Source organism: Hyperoodon ampullatus, assembly GCF_949752795.1.
Source record: "Hyperoodon ampullatus genome assembly, chromosome: 7".
Classification (NCBI taxonomy): domain Eukaryota; kingdom Metazoa; phylum Chordata; class Mammalia; order Artiodactyla; family Ziphiidae; genus Hyperoodon; species Hyperoodon ampullatus.
In genome coordinates, this window is record NC_136920.1 from 79,391,396 (window position 1) to 79,414,803 (window position 23,408).

The 23,408-nt window shown below is 38.6% G+C and overlaps 1 pseudogene across 1 annotated transcript; it reads right to left on the bottom strand.

The window, feature by feature from the left end:
* Positions 1-1,444: 1,444 nt before the first annotated feature.
* Positions 1,445-18,232, bottom strand: LOC307055634 (centrosomal protein of 78 kDa-like; annotated as a pseudogene). The gene is made up of 7 exons: positions 18,124-18,232; positions 15,342-15,472; positions 6,005-6,082; positions 4,367-4,533; positions 3,135-3,306; positions 2,765-2,812; positions 1,445-2,226 (listed from the first exon to the last, which is right to left on the bottom strand). The product of its transcript is annotated as a centrosomal protein of 78 kDa-like (transcript).
* Between the last annotated feature and the right edge of the window lie 5,176 nt (positions 18,233-23,408).

Below are 23,408 nucleotides of genomic sequence, written 5' to 3' on the forward strand. Positions count from 1 at the left end.
TTTCTGACAGCCCCACTGTTCTTGCACTTCTAGTGGTCACTGGCTTCTCTCTCAGTGCCTTCCTTAAACCCTTCTTCTCTTAACAAGGAAACAGGATAACAAAGTAATTAAGAGCCTGGTTACAGCCTATGTGTGAACAGAAACATAACCAAGGACATAGAGAATAGACTGGCGGTTGCCAAGGAGGAGGGGGTGGGAGAGGGTTGGATTGGGAGTTTGGGATTAGCAGATGCAAACTGGTGTATATACAGGATGGATAAACAAAAAGGTCCTACATGGGACTTCCCTGGTGGCGCAGTGGTTAAGAATACGCCTGCCAATGCAGAGGACATGGGTTCAAGCCCTGGTCCGGGAAGATCCCACATGCCAGAGAGCAACTAAGCCGGATGTCACAACTACTGAAGTCCAGGCACCTAGAGCCCGTGCTCTGCAACAAGAGAAGCCACCACAATGAGAAGCATGTGCACCTCAACTAGAGGAAGCCCGCGTGCAGCAACAAAGGCCAAACACAGCCAAAAATACATACATACATACATACATTTATTTTAAAAGAGTGCATGTATTTAAAAAAAACCCAAAAAGGTCCTACTGTAGAGCACAGGGAACTATATTCTATATCCTGTGATAAACCGTAATGGAAAAGAATATAAAAAAGAATGTACATAAATGTGTAACTGAGTCACTTTCCTGTACAGCAGTAATTAACACAACACTGTAATTCAAGTGTATGTCAATAAAAAATAAAATTAAAAAAAATTGCCAGAAAAATAGTCACATAAGGGGAACTTCCCTGGTGGTCCAGTGGTTAAGACTTTGCCTTCCAATGGAGGGGGTGAGGGTTCAATCCCTGGTCGGGGAGCTAAGATCCCACATGCCTTGAGGCCAAAAAACCAAAATATAAAACAGAAGCAATACTGTAACAAATGCAATAAACACTTTAAAAATGGTTGACATCAGAAAAAATCTTTAAAGAAAAAATTCACATAAATCAGAAACAAATGAAAGATAATAAAGTCCATACATTAAAAAAAAAAAAAAGAGCATGGGTTGGGGTCACATTGCAACTTCCCACTTACTTATAGCTGTGCAATTCTGGGAAACTCACATGTCTCCTCAGACTGTTCATCTATAAAATGGGGATGGTAAGAGTTCCCTACCTCAGAGCGTTGCTGTAATCCATAAACACGGTTAAGTGCCTTGGTAAATGTTTGAGGCTCTCTGGTTATTATGAATTAAAATATGTCAATGGCTTCTGGCCGTGTGATTTATAATAGTTTGATGTTTAACCAAATGGTAAAACTATTCCATTTATTATTCCCATCTCTTTTTAACCCTTAGCCTGCTTTGTTGTTTATGTTTTCTCCCACCACAGAGTGCTAGTTCCAGGAGAGTAAAGGCTTTATTTTGTTCACTGCTGAAAGCAACAGCACCCAGAGAAGTCCTGTACATATGAAGCCCTCAGTAAACACTAGCTGAATGAATGGTGCAAAGTGTTACAAGGAAAAGTACACCCAAACTTTCATTACAATAAAAAAGTGTAGATAAAAAAATCTTTCTCTAATGGCTTCCAGTCAAGTAACTGAAAACACCATATGCTATAATAAAAACATAAGTAATTTATTAAAATTTGAAGGCAAAAACATAATTTTAAAAGATTTAGACCTATGTTAGGCGTGATAGAGTATGGATGCTTTCTTGAAATTCACAATCAGATCCAAGAGTAGCACTTTCAGACTGTTCTAGTAGACTGAGTTTACTTTTAGTTGTCTTTGATGAAACAGTCACTATTCTACTCTCTTTCTTAACAGAAATGTGTTTTTTCGAAGACTCACTTTTAATTGGTTTATTAACCAAAGAATTATTTTGCCCAATTCCTTTGCTTTTCTGCTTTACAGGTGAGTCAGAGCAGGAATGCAGGTCCTTCCCAGGTTGTTTCTTAGCAGAGTAGTTTTTGGTCTATTCACCTGCTTTGCTCATTTTCTCTGAAGAAGACCTGCTATTTCTAGATAATTCCTCGTCTTTTCTTTGACTTCCAGTTCCAGAAATGACGTCTGCTGAAGGAGAACATGTTCTAGCAATGAAATCTTCAAAAGACTCCTGCCGCTGCTCTGTGACTGGGACCCCCAGGTTGTCTTTGGAAGTTTCTAAGGCCTCCTGAGTAGACGCTGGGACACGGAAGGAGTCGAGAGGCAAAGGAATCCTAGCATCACCTGTAATTTTCGGAAAGTGGAGGGGAAGACAAAAGACAAGACAAAAATTCAGTGATGAACAAAGCCAACCATTAAAAAGTAGAGTTCAAAACTTCAATGTTACTCTGTAATCTTATTATTAACACAGTCAATTGATTAATCAGAAGATTTCAGAGCCAGTTTTTTTTGTAATTATATCTTGCCAAGTGATTCTCAGCTTAACCTAGCTATAACCAAGGCTATGTCCGCTACGTTTTCAGACTTTGGTGATTGGGGTAGTTATTACCCATTTCCTTTCCCTCACTAAAAATAAAACCCTATTCTGTAAGATAATTAACTTCTTTTCTATCCTACAGGCACATGTAAACCGTATATAGTTTGTGACCAGACTGTGTTCTCAAGCTGTCAGTTCCCAAGACCACTCTGAGATTGGCTGATGGGGGCTCCAAGTAAGGCTAGAGGAAAAGCTGACAGGTTTTCCCCTCCCATTCCCATAACCAGGTGATTCACTCTAATATGTTACCTATTAGCTATGTCTGGATTACTTATTTTAAAAATTATATCAGTATGTGTACCTTCATTAGTGTTCCTTCATTGTAAGCTGACTGCATACAAATAGAAACCTAGATAAAATATGAACAGAATAGACATTTATACAATTTAAAATCTGGAATATTTTCTCTAATGTCTTCTTTCTTCATTAAGGATAGTTTGCTTTAACTCATAAATTTTCTAAAGAACTTCCAGTCTCCTTATTTACAAAAGTACAGTATCATGAAATGGACACACATTTACTAATCTCAGATTTGGAAAGGACTCCAGAGTCTTCTAGCTCCCGAGCATGTGAACCATTAGAGACTGATCATTATTGTTTTCTCCCTGACTTGGTCATTTCCTTTTTGCTAATCACTCTTAGAATCATTAAGTGCTGTTCTGTCCATTTACTTGGCTATTTTGCATTTGTTATGGGGCACCCTGTTTTGATTCTGATTTTCCTTCTTCAAGTGCCTTCTTTTCTTCTTTAGGTGGACTACTAACAGTAGAATTCATCTGGGGACGACCTAGTAAATGAAAATCTGACTGATCTATACCAGCCATTGTGGCCAACTGCCCAAGCCTAGACGAGAGGAGGAAAGGAGAAAAGACAAAGGTTATTATAATCACAGAAGAGCAGTTTAGATTTCCCCAGACCTACAATCATGAAATACTTCTACAATCTTTTTTTTTTTTTTTTTTTTTTTGTGGTACGTGGGCCTCTCACTCCTGTGGCCTCTCCCGTTGCGGAGCACAGGCTCCGGACGCGCAGGCTCAGCGGCCATGGCTCACAGGCCCAGCTGCTCCGCGCCATGCAGGATCCTCCCAGACTGGGGCACGAACCCGTAGCCCCTGCATCGGCAGGCGGACTCTCAACCACTCCGCCACCCGGGAAGCCCTACTTCTAAAATCTTAAAAGCCAACATCCTACTCCAGACTACAAGCCTCTCTCTCCCCCAAATCCTCAGCCCTTTCCAGATTCATCCTCTAGGAGACATCCCACTGTCTCACTAGCAGCTTCAATATGTATCATGCACCCTGTCCACTGCCTGTCACACCTCCATTCCCACACTTCTTTACCACCTTTCCTCCAGTTTCCAAGAATGTGTTTGTTCCTTCCTTCCCAACACCAACACCAATTCATTCACTGACAAAACACCACTCCATCAACTATCAATCTCCACTTCCCTCTTTCAGCAAAATTGCTCCCGGTTGAGAACCACTGACCTATATATCTCCCCTGCAGATTAATAATCATTTTTATGTCTAAGGCAAAGATAACTTTAATTCAAACTTATCAAACAAGCAAAATAAGTGAAAGATAGGAAAATTCGTATGCATTCCCGACTATTTTCAATGAAAACTGCCTTTAATTTAGTCTTTACAAAACAACTATACCTACTAATCACTCTGTCTACAGGTTACTCTTTTATAATGGGCTCCCCACTCTACCAAAGCAGGCTTCCCTATTTGCATTTCTTAAAAAATTTAATTCCTCATTTTAAAACGTCAACTATATTACCTATAATTACACTAAATTTGGCTAAATATAGCCACGTAAGTGATGAAAATTGCTCCAGTTCCTCAGCAAACTACCATTATAGTCGCAAAGAGAAGAATGCCATGAAGAGAAATGAACTAACCCAGCATCTTTAAGGAGAACCAGGAAAGCATGGAACTTCTGAAAAGAATTCTCAGTGCTGCCCAAAACACCTTCATCACCCAGGATCATGCTTGTCAATGAGTGGGCATGAAGGGCTTCAGACAAAGAGAAAGTTGAGTTTCTTAACTGGGCATTTTCATGTTCCAGCTATACAAGAAGACTGAAAACGTCTGACATGATTTTTTCTCATTGTCATCAAAAGTAGTCTTGCCTTGGGCTTCCCTGGTGGCACAGTGGTTGCGAGTCCGCCTGCCGATGCAGGGGACACGGGTTCGTGCCCCAGTCCGGGAAGATCCCACATGCTGCGTAGCGGCTGGGCCCGTGAGCCATGGCCGCTGAGCCTGCGCGTCTGGAGCCTGTGCTCCGCAACGGGAGAGGCCACAACAGTGAGAGGCTCACATACCGCAAAAAAAAAAAACCCCAAAAAACAAAAAACAAACAAACAAAAAGTAGTCTTGCCTAGTTTCAAGGAACAAAACTAAAACACTCAAAATGTAATTAATTTATAATTAATGTAACCCTCCGCCAGTAAAGACAGAGACCATATCACATAATAACCAAAACCCACAGGCACCCAACAAAGTTTCCTATATAACACTTAGGTGGTATATAAATAAACCAAAGTTACCGTTTTATTAATGATCTTTCACAAAAGATCACATTTCTAACTGGTTCAATTCATAATGGAGCCTCATTCCACATTAGAAAATGACCTGCTTTAAGTTTCCCTTAAATTAGAAAGTGAATTATAGAATCTGATTTGAACAAAACATATTACAACTCTGCTGAATGTTAAGAATTAACTTTAGTGAGTAAAATATCTAATGCTTACGTTTAAAAGTCCTAAATCATACCCAACCCAATTTATTAAATGTACGATCACCAGTATTTTCTTTGGCTTCTTGAAAATATTCACCCCCGTGCACTCTTCCCCTTCCGCTCATCATCTACGCACTTAAAACCCCCTGTAAGCTCAACTCTCGTATTTCTCAGAAAGGCCGTTAATGTTCATGATGCCCCTTTTGCCTTACATGAGCAGGTGCTCAACGTTTATTGAATGAGTGTCTGCCAATCCAATGGATGCACTTTCAAAAATTCCTCCCTACACTCACCCTGTGATAAATATTTAGATAGAACTTTTTAGATTATGCCCTGCTTTCATGCACATTACCTAATGTAATTCTCATAGTATATATTTTTATCTTTCATTGCATTCTTGGAAGTTTTCCAATATCTTAAATTTATTTAAATGATTCACTTTCCTAATTCATTGCCAGGAGAGTCTCATCATGTCTTTTATGTTACTGTATATACAATATATGCACAGAAAGTGCCTTCTTGAATCAAAGAATCATGAACAGGAAATAAGCTAATGTCATATAAAAGCACACACACACACACACACACACATACACAAAACCAGATTTTCACATCTTTAAAAACATGCTTTCTGGAATATAGATCATATGATCACTAAATACCAGTAAATGCAAAAGTCCATATGATACAACCAATTTGCATCATATTACAGTTTTAAAGCTTACAAAATATGTGTATATGGCTTAAAATCAAATCAAAATAAAACCAAAACACTCAAAAGCAGATGAAACGTGTTTACCTCACTGACTCGTCTATCAGCCTTCAGTCTTATTACTCTTTCCTCCTTTAACTGCTTTAGGCACTCCTCCAGGGTTTCCTAAACAAACAGAGTCAATATTATAAGTAATTCATAGTATAATATCCAAAAGCCTTTCCAGCTATTGGTCTCATCAGGATTTAGGGGCAGAGCTAGAAGTGAACTCAGATTTTAGTCTGCTACTGGTCATAGCATACCATGCCAGTGAAATGAATGATCAAAATCTATCAAATTTGCAAAGATTTATTTAAATTCCACTCTTTCCAACATAAATCTGTGGCAGCCCACCATAAAAGGCATATGCATATAACATAGTAAGTCAGAAATAAGAAGTTACAACCAAGAAAGAAAAATTCTATTTTTCTTTGTGGGTCTCTTTATAGCAGGAAGTCCTATTAACGAACCTACTTAGCATACCTGAACTGCATAATTGCAGATTCAAAAGCATGTTTTAAAAAAGTAATCACTTTTAAAGCAATTTACAGTCAAGCACTGTTCCTGGAGTTCCCTGGGTATTAAATAATCGAATCATCAAAACCCTAAGAGGGGGCTTCCCTACTGGCACAGTGGTTAAGAATCCGCCTGCCAGTGCAGGGGACACGGGTTCGAGCCCTAGTCCAGGAAGAACCCACATGCCGCAGAGCAACTAAGCCTGTGCGTCACGACTACTGAGCCTACACTCTAGAACCCACGTGCCACAACTACTGAAGCCTGCGCGCCTAGAGCCTGTGCTCCGCAATAAGAGAAGCCACCGCACCGCAATGAAGAGTAGCACCCCGCTCGACGCAACTGGAGAAAGCTGGCCAGCAGCAACGAAGACCCAATGCAGCCAAAAATAAATTTATAAAACAAAAAACCCTACGAGGAAAGAACGATCACTAACTCCATGTTATTTTACAGATGAGGGAAACAGAGGCAGAGAAGTAGAGTAAGTAGAGCAGCACAGCCAAGGTCACACCACTAAGTAGCAGAGCCACACTGTGGACTCAGGAAGCTGGCTGCCATTCCTGCTCACGGAGGTGGTAGTCTTCCCTTCACCAAGGTCACTGAAATAAAATGAACACTGATAAACTATCTTAGGAGTTTTAGGAACTAAGACACTTCGGTCCTTGAAGTGGGGACACTGCTTGCAATAGGCAGAATTCTGACAGAGCCCCCAAGATGACCACTTACTGAAGTACACAAACCTTCACCTTCCACTTATCCAATCAAATTCTAAATGTAGGTGCTGTAGTGAAGGGATTTTGCACATGGAATTAAGGTTCAAAATCAGTTGATCTTTTAAGATAGGGAGATTATTTTAGGTGGATGTGGCCTACTCAGGCACCCCATGAAAAGGACCTGAACTCTTCCTGAATTGAAGTACAAAAGGGACAAGAGGGAGACTCTCCATTGCTGGCTCTGAAGAAGTCCAATGCTGCGGCAGGGAAGGCAAGCGAGAGGCCTCTAGGAGCTGAAACTCTGCCCCGACTGACAGCCAGCAAGGAAATGGGGACCTCTGTCCTGCAACTGCAGAATCTGAATTATGCCAACAAGCCGGAAGAAGCCTGTAGGCATTCTTTCCCAGAGCCTCTGGACGCTAACACAGCCAGACTGACATCTTGATTTCACCTCTGCGGCCCACACAAACTATGGTGAACATCCAACGTTTGGGGCTCAATATCTTACACTTAAACTTCACGTGCTTTAACACTCTCAGGAGGGAACCCACATGTTCCCGTGTGTATCTGAGCAGGAAGCCCAGTCACGCTGTGCCTGGACTTCTGACCTACAGAACTCTGAGCTAGTCAAATAGGTATTGTTTTCAGTCAGTAAGAGTGTAGTAAAAGAATTAATATTCTACTCAACCTCCAGGTTCGTGAACAAAATAAATGATTGTCATTGTTTTAGGCCACTGTTTTGGGGTGGTTTCTTATGCAGTGATAAACAATCATAATACCTATACTTATGAAAACAGTAAGGTATATTTATACATGTTAACTGCTTTGAACAATCACTTAAAGAATGAGGAACTCTATTACCTGCCATCATTGGGAGAGGAGCTGGTATCACTTTCTGGACAGTAGCTTTTGGTACCTAACAACGATCCTACATCAGGAGTTTACCCTAAGGAAATCAAAGATGTGGGCAAAGATTTATCTACCAACATGATGTCATAAGATTGTTGATAACCAAACCCTAGAAGAAAGCTAAGAGCCTCCGAATTGGGACTGGTTTAAATAAAAACAGCTCATCGTCTGAAGGAATGCGCTATGAAGCCACTAAGAATGACAAGAGGTCTCAACCAGAGTTCATGAATGGGCTTCAGGAGTGCTACATTCAAAATGTATCTGTGCGTTTTTCCTGGGAGATGATGCATAAGCTTAATCAAATTCTCTGATGTAGAAGAGTAGTTAGTGACATGGCAAAATATTTCGGATACTTTTTTAAGACAAAAGAGCAGATTAGGTGTGTGTACATGCAGAGGTGGCTTTTATTTCCTTCAAGAAGTTGTTCATTGTTTTCAAACATTTGCTCAATGAACATATATTTTTATATTCAGAACATGTTTAAAAAACTGAGAGTCTAAGAACTTCAAATTCTTTAATGTTTCATTACTAAAGCCAGTCAAGTTTTCAATGGGGAAAAAGGGAAAAAAATTGCAAAATTCCTCTACTTGTTTTTTTTCTTTTTTTTTGGTGGTACGCGGGCCTCTCACTGTTGTGGCCTTTCCCATTGCAGAGCACAGGCTCCAGATGCGCAGGCTCAGCAGCCATGGCTCACGGGCCCAGCCGCTCCGCTGCATGTGGGATCCTCCCGGACCGGGGCACGAACCCGTGTCCCCTGCACCGGCAGGCGGACTCTCAACCACTGCGCCACCAGGGAAGCCCCCCCTCTACTTTTAATATAATGGTTTAATCAATCTTCTAAAACTGATTTCAAAGAAATTCTAAACAAATAAACAAAAAAACAAAAAACCCTCAGCATGGTCAGAGGAAAGTAGACTAAAATTCCTGACTGGTTCTAAATAGCACATCAAAGTGCAATTACATGCAACAGTTTCTCCCTCTAATGGAGGGAATTAGAACACAGTGTTCAATTTTTGTGAAAAAGTGTACCCTCCTCCTACAAAGTATTCACAATTCATGTCCCTTACATGGAAATATGGAACCAAAAACGTTAGAAAGTAAAATTGTTTGATATTCTATTACTTAAGTAAGACTAATGATAAGGCTTTGGAATAATTTTCCTTCCTGCCATCTGCTCTCCTTCCTCCCTTCTGTACACTGGCTAGGGTGATTTTTATGGGACAAAGCTCCCATCATATTGGATATCAAATTTTATGTTCAACTTTTCTCCATTTAACATTGAAATCAATCATTTCTCATATAATCAGGGGATTCATAACCTTGATTTTTTGTGTGGGCTACAAAATATTCCACTGAGTGGGTTTACTGGTTAACCATTTTACACACTTAAATTCTTTCCAACTTTTCAATATTATCAGACAAAATAACCGTTTTTATGCATGAAGGCTTTTTTCCATATTGAGAATAACATTCTTACAATAAATCCATAAAAATGAGTTTGAGATCAAAGCAAATGAACATTTTTAAGGCTCTGAGGTACCTATCTCCAGACTTCTTTCCAAAAGATTTCTGAGATTTTACACTGCCATCAGCGATGTATCACTTGGTATATAACCTCTACTATAACTGTTGGCTTACTTCCTCACTTAGAGTGCAAGTTATTTGAAGATAGGGGGTGTATTTTATTAAGTGTTTATCCCCAGCACCTGTGCCTAGCACAATGTAGACGGTCAATAAATAATTGCTTAATAAGGAAAATCCCTGCCACACACGTACATATAAGATGTACGTGTGTGAAAGACAGACTGTGTGTTTTTCTCTAACTGGATAGATGAAAACTTGTCATCTTCTTTAATGTGCAATTTTTTTGCTTATAATTAGTAATTAAATTTCTCTTTTAGATTATATTGTAAATATTCAGATTCTCTGAGGCAAATGGGCCTGGCACTACCCATTAGCTACATAACCTTGGACAAGTTCTATAACTCTAGGCCTCAACTTCCTCATCTATAAAATGGAGATAAGCTCCCATATTACAGAGCTCTTGTGAGAATTACATGAGTTAAAACACATATAAAATTAAAAGAGTGCTTGGTACATAGAATATGTGCAATTAATGCTGAATGAATGAACATGCGAATGCAAGCAGTAGTGAAGGGCTTAAAATGAAACGGTCTCAGCCCACTCCCACATCCAGCACTCAAGAAGCGACCGATTCTTTACGCAGTTTTTAATTGTAAAATACGATATGTGTACTGAGAAGTGCACAGAACAAAACTGTCAATGTGACAAATAAAAAGAGAATACTTACATAAGCACTACTCGAATCTGTCAGCATCGCAAAAACCCCCCATATCCTTTTCTCATCACAAGCTCCTTCCCTCTTCCCGGTTAAACACCAACCTCACTTCTTGACAGTCATTTCCTTTAACCTGCATGCATCCCTAACAAAAGAGTTTAGTTGTGTCAACATCTAACTTTATGTACAGGATCATAGTATATGAAGTCTTTTCTATCTTATTTCTTTCTCTCAACCTTGGTTTAAAAAATTCATCCACATTGCTGCCTGTAGCTCTAGTTCATTCCATTTTATTGCTGGATAGTTTTCCCACTGTACAAATACACATCATTTATTTAATTTTTGACTCTTAATGGACATTTGGTTTGTTTTCAGTTTGTGCTAATGCAAATCATGGACAGGAATCCTGCTGTACCCATTATTCTGGTGCATTTACATAGGGCAGGGGTGAGGGCTGCTGGCTCACAGGCTATTTATATACCTTCAGTTGATGGAGAGGGCTAAATGCTTTCCAAAGTAGTTGTGTCGATTTATACTCCAGTATAAACAGGGTAGAAGATTCCCATAGTACTTCAGGTCTACAATACCTGATACTACCAGACTTTTTATTTATGTATTTGTCAATCTGATTGACATGTAGTTTCCTTGGTTTTGACTCACTTTTCACTTATTACTTAATGAAGTCGTACACTTTTCTGTGTTTACTGGCTGTATGGATTTCCTTTTTTATGAGGTTTACGTCAAATATTGTTATTTTTTATTATTTTATTATTATTATTTACTTTTGGCTGTATTGGGTCTTCGTTGCTGCGTGCAGGTTTTCGCTAGTTGCGGCGAGCGGGGGCTACTCTTCATTGCGGTGGCTTCTCTTGTTATGAAGCACAGGATCTAGGCGCGCAGGCTTCAGTAGTTGTGGCACATGGGCTCAGTAGTTGTGGCTCACGGGCTCTAGAGCACAGGCTCCATAGTTCTGGTGCACGGGCTTCGCTGCTCCGTGGCATGTGGGATCTTCCCGGACAAGGGCTCGAACCCGTGTCCCCTGCCTTGGGAGGCAGTTTCTTAACCACTGCGCCATCAGGGAGGTCCAACTATTGTTATTTTGAATTCTTCTCCATTTCCAAGTAATACTCTTACATGACTATTTTCTCACTAAATTGGAGGCATTATCTGTTCACTTTCTAACTTACTAATAAGTAAGGGTTTAGTTCCTCTACACTCTTTCCTATGTCCACACTGCTCAGTAAAGTTATGTCAGCATGAGTTATTCCACCGCTCATGATCTCTTTGACTTGTAGTGATATACTTAGAAACCTACATTGTTGATCAACTAGAAACTCTCTCAACGTCACGCTTTGTAAAATGAGGACATTCATACCATCTTCCCTTTTTTCTACCTCCTGTCTACCTTCCAAACCTAGCTGTTACGTTGTCAAAGTTGAAATTTATATTCTGTTCTATGTGCAGTTAAGTCTTCTGTTATTTGAGAGTCAGTACGGAGTAAGGTTTAAGAGAACAGGCAGAGAGCCTAAACTCAAAGCCTTGATCCAACCTTAAATTAGGTACAGCCTGGGCAAGTTCCTTCCCTGTATTAGCTTCCTGTTCTCAAAAGTGGGAATGATATTAGCACCAACCTCATAAGGCTATTCAGAGGATTAAATGAGTTAATATATGCAAAAACACTTAGAGACTAATATATACTAAGTACATACTAGTACACAATACATTTCAGTACATACCAAGTTAATACTAACACATACTAAGTATAGTTTACATTAGATATTTGTGATTACATGCACGTTGACAATAAAAGCTGCAAACCAAGACAGTATTGCCATTATTACAATGAAATTAATATTGCCCACTGCAGATGTACTGTGTGTCTGTGTATAGACTACACCTCGTTCCATACTGTGCCAGTGTCACTGCCCTTGTGCAGGGTGACCACATACCCCAAGCCGCCTTGGGCTGTTCCAGTTTATACCTGTTGTCCTGATGTTACAGCATTAGAGTGCCTCCTTACACTATTGAAGTGTAAGGAGTTTGGACAAGTTCTGGTTTGGACAACAAATTAGATACGTGGTCATTACCCCTGTGTGTCACTGAAAAGGGGGCCATCTACAGTGTCAAGTTGAAGTGGATTCTTCCCTTCCTCACCAATAGTAGCTTAAAAATCAACCATAGTTTAGTGTGCTTCAGGTTTATGTCCGTATAGCCTTTTCTCCTCTGGAGTTCAAGTTCCTTCTCCTCTTCCTCTCCCTCCTCCCTTCCAACAGTGCCTAACACCTAGTAAGTACAATATGCCTCAAGGTGTTTCTATGCTCTCAATCACACAATCAATAGAAGCCTCTCCACTCTAGACTAGCTGCAATCTGCACTGAATCCCCTATTACCTTCCTTCTTGGTTTATTGCCTCATTTGGCTGGATTATGTCTATAAATAGCTTAAGGTGTAGCACAGGAGGTCAATTTTTCAAATTTCTTTCTGTACGAAATATCTTCTTCAGCCTCCACTTATGACTCATAGTTTGGCTGGATACAAACCCCTAGGGTGAAAATTATGTGCCTGAGAAACTTTGGAGGTATCTTTCTAATGCCTTCCAGGATCCATGGTGCTCATGACAAGTATGATAAAGTCAGGTTTTAACCTTTTTTTTTAGGTGACCAGTATTTTTCTCTCTGGAATGGATGTATCCTCTCAGTATTTTATTCTAATTTATTTTTTCAGTATTTTAAAGTTTCACAATGAAGGGTGCCTAGGTATGAGTCTATTCTTGCTCATCTTGCATAACTTTTTTCAATCTGAGGCCTGATGTCTACTTTCAGCTGTGGGGAATTTTGTTGCCCTTTGACAGCTTCCCTCCATTTTTTTTCTGGGTCTGGACTTTCTAATAGTAACATGTGGGATCTCCCAGATGCAGCCTCTCTAACATATTTCTATCACATTTTCCATTGTGTCTTTCTTTTTTATATACTGAGAAATTTTTTAAATTCCTACTGAATTTATTTCAGCAACCATATTTGCATTTCCAGGAGATCTCTCTTGCTTTCTGACCATTCTCCTTTTCATTAATACCCTAGTCTTATTTTATAGTTGCTAGCTCTTTTTAAACCTCTCTCAAGATACTAATTAGGGTTTTTTCTTAAATTATTCTGTTCCCTAAATTGTCCCTGGTCCTACTAGGATATGTTTGCACTCTTTCCCCCTCTCTCATGTTGTAAGCTTTACTCAACTAACAGGCAAATGACAGTTATTTTCTATTTAAGAATGAGCGCAGAAAGCTCCCTGAACTCAACGATTGATTGGCTTCTTATGCAGGAAGAAGCGGGGAGTAACTGTAACAGGATCTCCCCCAAACACAGTTTTCTAGGGTGTAAAAACTCATACGAGCTGCCCCAGTTCTCGCCAGTTTCACTGTTTTCAAAATGAAAGCATCTCATTTCAGGAGCGTGAGGGCGGGGCTGGGAGTCCACTCCCCCAAACACATCCCTTCAATGAGCTCCCCTATTTGTCACACTTTTAACTAACTCCACCCTCTCTCCTACATGCGCACCTGAGCATGGGGCTACTTTTTCAGGTGGGGTCAGAATCCTCCTCAGTTGCACGTGGTCCCTGTGCATATTCTAGGTGATGCTTTTCCTCTGTTCTACTGCTTCAGTTTCACACTCTTCCACCTGTCTTCTGTCTTTCAAAACTATGTTGAAATCTCTTGATTGTTGTGGGCATATATACTTAAACACTTTGATACCATCATTGTAGTGCCCTGTCAAAACAGAGAAGAGCTAAAAGGGTTCTCAGTGCATTCTGAATCTGCTATTCTGTGGTCCCAGTGTTTAAACTTCTTGGACTTCCCCAGTGTCTATTACTGCTTTTACAAATACAATCTCGTGGTCTATTCGTGAAGGAAATGAATACACCACATCTAAAATAACAAAGAATGGGGGTTAGATGCTCTAGGATCTTGTCATACTCTGCCATTTACTAATAAACCACTTACGTTCTACAAATTGTAGGTGCTCATTTATAAAACGAAAGGGAGTAACTCTACATGAACTATAGACTTCTCCTACTCTAACATTTCATAATTTTCTAAGTTCTTTTCTTAAATTTTCTCTATATTATCATTAATTTTAATTAAAAAATAAAAATCTAACTTTCTCTTTTGAAAATCAAAGAGTAATTCCCGTAGTCCTACAATAATGGGATAATCAGTTCTGAAACCTGTCAAGTGTCATGTTTCATATGAAGAGAAAGTCATATTAAATAATTTTAAAAAATTAAACATGGACTTTGTAGCACAAAGACAAGGTCCCCCCCAAATGGAGTTCCTTTATTTACTAGAAATGTTCAGCTCTGCATTAAAGTTGAAATAAAATAAATATATTAATTTTGAGGTGCAAAAATTTCTTATAAAAATCAATTTTTCTTTTCTGTCCATACAAACAAAAGTATGGAATGACATTAGAGGTCAGGTTTATTTGGTAATAGAATGTAGCTTCTTGATATTTTTGATTTTAGGAAAGGAGAATATCAACATCAAAACTTTTTTCAACTTTACTTTTATTTAAAATGAGGCCATATTTTCCTCTTATAAAAAGAGAGTTCAACTAGAACTGTCAATTTTCTCATCTGTAGAACAAGAGCACTGAATCAGCTGACTGTATTCAATCAGAACTCAATTTCCTTATCTTATGATCACTAAGCTTCTCCCTAAATCTAATATACTAAGGTTCTAAGGAAAGGAAAATATATTACTAACGACATGTTTTGATTTTAGTTTCTTAGAGTTCAAATGTCCACCATTCACCTTGGTCTAAGCTTAAGGAACCATTCAAGGGGATACAATGCAGGTGGGAGGAGAAAACAGAACCCTCACACAAGCTGTGCTGTGTTGCAATCAGCCTTCCGTTTGAAAAATAATCTTCTCTATAGCTTTAAAGTGATAACTCTGTACCTGCAATGCTTCTTGTTTCAAACGGATTTTCTCTGGCTCTTCCTGAACACGTTCTGAGGAATCATTGACCTCTTCGATTTCTGAGGAGGAAGGACTCTCTACTCTCACAGTCACAGGAAATTCTGATGGACCTGAGTGTCACAAGAAGAAGATAGGAAACCACAGAGTTGTTAAACTAAAGTGCAAAAAAAGAAGACAAGATTGTATAAAAAACAACACAAGCCAGATACCAAATATCCAAATATTAGAGGACACTTAACAAAAGTGATCTGAGGTATCATTATTTATAAATGTCTCTCACTGCTCTTTAGTGTAAAACAGGCAATGACTAAGTAAAAGTACAGTAACTTATTTTTGCTATGTTACTGTACAGACCTCTGTTGTACGTGGTTAGGATTAGTAATGGGAATTGCCCATATTATTTTATTAAGTTTCTTTCACAGAAGCCAAGTGAAGATCCAAGGTAAACATTTTTTCTCAGATCAACTTTATACTGCAAATGAAAAATTTATTCTTCACCATCAGACAAAAACAGTCTGGAAGAAAATGTAGTTTTTCAGAGGAAAATACATCAGTAAAGGGACTGATGAATAATCAGAAAGTCAACATATCTAAGCTGTGAATAATAGACATTAGAATTTTAAAAAATAAATCACATACACATACACAACTAAAACTGACCCATCAAAAATTTCATCTTCTCACCACCCTTAAGCCAAAACTAGGGCAACAATTCTCCCAGCAAGCTTCACTGCCACTGCAATGTTGTTCAATAGGGCATTTCCAAACATTTAAAAACTGACCTGGCCACAACCCCATAAAAGTCTACAGATCATAAAGAACTGTGCTGGGATTACATAACCACGCAGAAGACAAGTCACTAGGACATAATTTTGACAACAAGCAGCAAACCCTGCAGCATAGGAAAACCCTAACAGGAGAACAAGGTGCACACCCCTCTCTCTGGGAATGCAAGGCCAGGACTGACACCCAAGATGCTCTTCTCTCAACCTCAGCAGTGGTGCCTTTCACAGAGCAACTATGCAGTCTCCCAAGACCACTGGGAAGGAGAATCTGATACTGACAGTATTAGCTTGCCACGAGGCCATAAGCGAGGGAATGTGTGTGGCCTTGGTGAGAGAGCAGAGGTTTGGGAGATGTTGCTTTATATTGGCTTTCAGATCAGGAATTTGTACATATAGCCCGCAAACAACGTTTCTTGAAAACATGTGAACATTCTTGAGTATGACAGCTCCATGTGAGGGGTCAGAAATGGCAGTCAAGTTCGTTTCACTGGGTAACAGCTGATTTGCGGACTGGAAAACAGGCTTCCTTGTTTACAGACATAGCCACAAGGCTGCCAGTTGTGTGCCAAATCCACACAACTACACAGTTGCATTGGGAGAGCGACCAAACATGTTTTACATGGATTTATTTCAGAGAGGGAAATGCTTCTTGTAAGGCTCTGTCAGTTTAAAAAGCAAGAAGAATGACCATCCACCTTTCCCAATTCAAGCCCTATATATCGTAAATATGATAGCTACACACCACCAACTGATTACATACATCAGGAGCTTTGATGAATGGAAAGCCCCTAAAGAGATATCAACAAAACGAAGTTAGATCTTCATGTAAATACATCACCAGTTAAACCCAGTTAATACAACTATTTAGTATTATGTACAGTATCCATACAGAATTGTGTATAAAAATAAATAAGCTCAAAACAAGGACCTGGAGGGCTCTGCTACGGAGAAAACAGAACAGAGTTCAGCCTACTGGCTTGGTAATAACTCTCTGAACTGCTGAGAGGCCCCTTCAGCTCCTATGTTCAGGATGGTTGAGATTTCAGTCTCTCTTCTTTAAATGGTGATATTAATCGTTCTCTAATTTACCCCCCTGTGTGACGAGGATGGACCTGCGATTAAGTGTCTCAGGAAGAAGACAGGAAACCACAGAGCTGTGAAACTCAAGTGCAAACACTGGGGATTCAACACTATAGTTTATGCAACAGCAATTCACATTACCATTTGCAAAAAAGTAGTCGGTTGTCCAGTGGGGATTAGAAACATCCATTTAACATGAGCAACTGAACAGATATTTTACACAGTAACTACTTCAAGTACTATTTAAAATCAATTCTTTGTTTTCTTAAGCAATTGTTAATCCCCAATTTCGTGATTACTGCCAAGTAAGTCACCTGAAGATCATCTAGAGCCATCTATTTCACTTAGCAAGCCTAAAGCTATAATTCAACCATTTTATTTACTGTTCTGTGACAAAAATTACTATGAACAGCTATCCCCTGGATAAGAAATCAGGTAATGCTAGTTTGACTCACTAAATCTGATTTACTGAGTTAATAAGCCAGTTGATTTAGAATAGGTCTAATGCATATTTTTCATGCATTCTGCATTAAACTATTTCCCATGCCTAAAATGTCTTTTTTCCCATTCGTACGTATCCAAATTCCTACTTCTGTGCTGTAGGGCTTCGCTCAACTACACCTGCCTTTAATCAAACTTTTCTCACATGCACAATTGGTGATCATTTTAGTCTCCTCAAGACTCCCACGGAGTTACCTCTGTTGTGACACTTGAGAAACAACTTGAAACTCCCAATTACTTTTAATTTTTCTTCCTTAGAGGGCTCATTAGGCAGAAGCCATGTGTGAGTTACCTTTTTTCCTCTACACAAAGCACCAGAGACCACCCACATAATACAAGGTCCAAAATAAAGAACTCTAAATGACTGAAAAAGACAGGGAATGCAAACAGGTTACCTGTTGCTTTTTGCACTTTCTGCAGGACACAATGGCCGGAAACCAGACACTCCAGGTGGTAGCGGTTCAGGAGGGCAACATTCTTTACCAGCAGAGTGTTTCCTTCCATTACTTACAGGCTTCTTTGAGGCCAAGACTACGTTTGACAAAGCATGAAAAGAAGGAATCAAGATGCACCAAAGGTCTACAGAGCAACTGTCACACGTGCACACGTCGAAAGGAATCAAAAAGGCACTTGACAATGATGCCAAGCCCATTAAAAAGAGGATCGGTTTTGTACAAAGATTGTACATAAGCCAGCATTTTTAAAAAATATAAGTTCTCTACAGTAACAAGTTCTTTTAACTAAAACAAAAGTATTGAGATGTGCAGAAATGCAAAAATAAAGTTTAAAAAAAAATCCCAAAGTATGATACATTTTATGTATCATGCAGAAACACTCAAGTTTCCTGAATCTTAGAACACCTTTGGCATTTCAGAATCTCAAGGACACAGAAACACAGATATACCCATGACTTCTGCCAAACAGAATCTTCAGAAGTAGACCAAAAGTTAAATTGAAGATGAATTTTTCTATGTAAAAACAATACAAGTTATAAGGCTGCAAGTTGCTGGGGGGTAGGTGAGTCAATTTCACCCTCCTATAAGCCTGTCAACCTTCACTGCTCCTTTGATTTCATATAGAAAACACACAAAAAAACAAATGAAACCCACTGGATGAAAGAGTGAAATGTGGAGACTTACCCTATATTTCAGTAGTAAAGAGGCAAGTATCTTTATATGAAACATTTGGTTGCAAACACTAGACCTACGTGTTAATATTTTACTTAGAACAAGCCATATATTAAAATTCACATTTAAATATTTAATTTGAACTTACTGAAAACAAACATCATAGGTTAAAATGGTTATATTTATCCTTCAAAGCTACTATATTTTGTTATTTTATTTATTTATTTTAATAGACCTTGATTGGAGTATAATTGCTTCACAATTCTGTGTTAGTTTCTGTTACACAACAAAGCGAATCAGCCATATGCATACACATGTCCCCATATCCCACCCTCTTGAGCCTCCCTCCCACCCTCCCTATCCCACCCCTCTAGGTCATCGCAAAGCACCAGGCTGATCTCCCTGTGCTATGCTGCTGCTTTCTACTATATTTTAGCAGCATTAGGATGCAGGGTAAAATGGAGTGTATGCGGTAATACAGGACAAATATTTCATAGAGTGTAGCTTATTGATAATCACCACACGATCCTCTGTGATTTACATGCCTCTTAAAAATATATAGGAGCTCAGTTCATTTTGTGCTATTTTATTGTGTTTTTTAACTTAATTGCCATCAAAAAAAATGTTTGTATGCATATGGTTTGTATGTGTATACCCTTCCTTTACTTTCAGAAACTAATGCAAATACATTTGTATTAAAATTTTTTAAAATTACACTTTTCTTGTTAGGAGATTAAAAAATTTCTAATAAAAGTTCCCATCTTTTATTAGGCATACATAAGTACAATATAAATGTGACACAATTCACACCATTATTTCACCCCTATACTCACCTGGATCTAGGTATATACCCAGATACTGATTTGGCTTACCTCTATGTCTCCAAATAACTGAGGCAAATACAAAAAAAAGCCCAAGAAATAAAATTACTCTTAAAACAGCTCAATGAGCTTGTATACTTCAGTTACATTTCCACTTTGTTTAATCATGCTAACTAAAAAAAAATGTTTAACTGTTCTCATTCCGTGATGCCCTATTATTCTGTACAAATTTTACAGAATTCCTAATATGTTTGACATATACATGTTTTATTTATATATATTTCCATTTCTAATATCATAGCAAAAGTCAATGTAGCTATTTTAAGAATGCTTTACATATGATATAAATTTTTAATAATATCTAATTAGTGTGATATCACAAATCTTAACTTCTTTGAATGTACTATTTGATTATTAAAATATCACTCTCTTGAAATAACAATTGGCAGACGATCATAAGCTTTTTTTTGACTTCATAAACACTCTTAACAACTTATTTAATACACTATTGTCCAAGCAAGTTGATGAATAGAGAATCAAAAACATACAACTTTAAGTAGAAAAAAAAAGCTGTATTTATGAAGATGTTTACAATAGTTTATTCGAGGTTATTTCCAATTTTTCACCAATTTAAAAAATTGACCTACTCAATGAAACCTTGTGAATGCAATGTTAAAGTATAACTATGAATCACAGAATTTAAATTTAGTATGAAAAGAATGGCAAATTATATTGAAGCTATGTGGAATTATGTTTATAGACAGCAGAAAGAGAAAATTAAAATGTAAATATTGCTTGATAGGATAATGGGATTAGAGGTGGTCTTTTAAATTTTTCATTTTTATGCTAATACAATACCTTTATAAAACCCAAAAATCTTCAAACAACACATTTTTTAAAAATTGTGGTAAACGACACAAAACAGAAAATTTATAATTTTAACCATTTTAAAGTGGACCGTTCAGTGATATGAAGTCAACAAAGTTTTAAAACTTTCAGAGGGCACCTGAATAAAAGATGTGTTGTCCACTGGTGATTTTAATGTATCTGGTATATAACTAAAGTCACCACAAAACTCTTTCTGGGAAATTGGCAGATCATAAACATAAAAAATTTATTTTGCTTTTTATTAAACCTTATTGTTTTGCTGTTTCAAAATTCAAATTTACTCACAAGAAAGAGTCAGTTTCATATTACATTTGGTTTCACAAATGCTGCTCCTGCTATTCATTCTTATCACCAAAAAAAAAAGACTATTTGTGACTAACGATAATATGTTACAGAAAATAAAAAGTTAAAAGGTTTTCAGTCTGCATATCTGGGAACCTAAATTAAAGCATTACACAACATTTTCAAAAACAGAAAAGCCATTTGATTTGACTAAAATCTTAGTTTTAAGATGGCAGAAAGTACCTTGATAATTTTCTTTTAAGAAAGAAAGAAAACCAAGCCATTAAAGAGAAATTCTTCCGAGAGAACTGAAACATGTTATATACCTCTGACTTGGCACTCCTTCCACCTGGAGAACTTTTTTGGTAACTGTTTTCATCACAGAATGATCTAAAGTAAAATGAATTGAAATTAGAGTAATTATTTTCCAATGAGTGGCTATTTCCATTTAAAACCAAAAGCCAACTAATTATTGCTTTTCCCATACATTTAAATATGAAATCTACATTATATAATTATACACTTATTTCCCCCTTTGTGTATTCTAATTTCTTCCTCAGAAACCTAAGATGCCATCTTGCAGACTGCCCACAGTGGCTACTATTTTGGCAGCAGCAAAGGTCAACTTTAAATATTTTGCATCTAAAGTGGCTTTGGATACCTTTGGATACAAAGTACAGTCTGAGCACCGTCCAGACGCTTAGATACATAAAGAGCATCTAAGATATCAAACCAGGGCATCCAAGATAACAAACCAAGTCCTGATATTCCCTCAAAAGCTGCTCCTCCCATCAGCCCCCTTCTTCTAAGTGATACTACCCAGTTGCACACATAATCATCAACGACTTGTCTCCTTGGTACTATTTCCTTCATACCTCACATCTATCTGCAGGTCTTGATAGCTACACCCTCAAAACACAACCTGAATTCAACCACTTTTCACTTGCTGCAAACTTCCAACCTAACCTAGGCCATAAACATCTCTTATTTGGAGCACTGTGATAGTCTCCTAACTGGTCTCCCTGTTCCTCTTCTTTTTTTTTTTTTTTTTTTTTTTTTTTTTTATTGCGGTACACGGGCCTCTCACTGTTGTGGCCTCTCCCGTTGCGGAGCACAGGCTCCGGACGCGCAGGCTCAGCGGCCATGGCTCACGGGCCCAGTCGCTCCGCGGCATGTGGGATCTTCCCGGACCGGGACACGAACCCGCGTCCCCTGCATCGGCAGGCGGATTCTCAACCACTGCGCCACCAGGGAAGCCCCCTGTTCCTCTTCTTGATCCTCCCAAGTCCCTTCTCTATACCAGGTCACCTTATTCAGATACGATTTGGATCATGCCTTGTTCCAGTTCAAACCCCTCTACTCATTTAGAATAATCCACATCTTTACTCTGGCCTTCAAGACTTTACAAGAGCAGACTCCTGGCTAGCTCCTTGACCTCATGTCATACCACACTCTTCTTCACTCGGTACTCTGCCCAGATTGGCCTCCTTGCTTTTCCTTAAATACTCTACCCACCTACATGCCTACATACTCATTGCCTCCTTGTCCTGGAATGTGCTTACTCCACATCTTCCATGGCTTGCTCCTCTCTTCATTCAGGTCTCCGTTCAAATGCCCCTTCTCCAGTGAAGCTGTCCCCTAACAAACCTATCCAATGGAGTCCTACCTGCTCTCCCTCACTCTCCTTACATTAAGATAGTTTTGCACTTCCTACTCTCTAAAATTATATTACTTCTCTGTTTACTCATTTCTATCGGATCTCCTTCACTAGAATGTAAGCTCCATGAGGGCAAGACTTTTGTCTGTCTGGTTCACTGCTTTATCCCTAGTCCCTAAACCCGTATCTGGCACACAGAAGATGATTACAAAATTACTTGTGAATCTGACAAATGAATAAAGTACTCCTGGCAAGAATTCAGAGGTTGCACAGGAACGAAATAATGCTCTTGGTGGAAGCAGGCTTAGTATCTAGGTTCACCTCTATTCAGAGTAGAGATAAGAAAAATTTACAAGTATAATTCACTTTAATTAGTACATTAGCTGCTAAAAACATAAGGGAAGTGCAACACTAGAAAAGTACAGTTGAAGCTTGAACAACATGGGCTTGAACCTCGCGGGTCCACTGACACACGCATAGTTTTCAGTACATATGTACTATCGTCCTACATGATCCAAGGTTGGTTGAATCCACAGATGTGGAACCACTGACTATAAACTTATACCCAGATCTTCAACTGCGTAGGAGTCGACACCCCTAACCCCACGTTGTTCAAGGGCCAACTGGATATGATGAGGAAAGTTAAACACATTAAGTTTTAAAAAACTGTCAATACCTGAACAAATTCTTTTTGTTTTGCTATGTGTTCATCAATTTAAAAAAAGTGACCACATACCAACAAGCAGATTTTTTCTTATATCCAGAACGAGCAGAGTTCTGTTGGTTTCAAGGGCCTTTAGTAAAGCCTTTGCTCCTTCACTGGTGAGGCCGCACTGCTGCAGGTCAAGTGCTTTCGATGAAACACAAAAGGTCACTTGCTAACTCTACAGATTTAACATATAGAC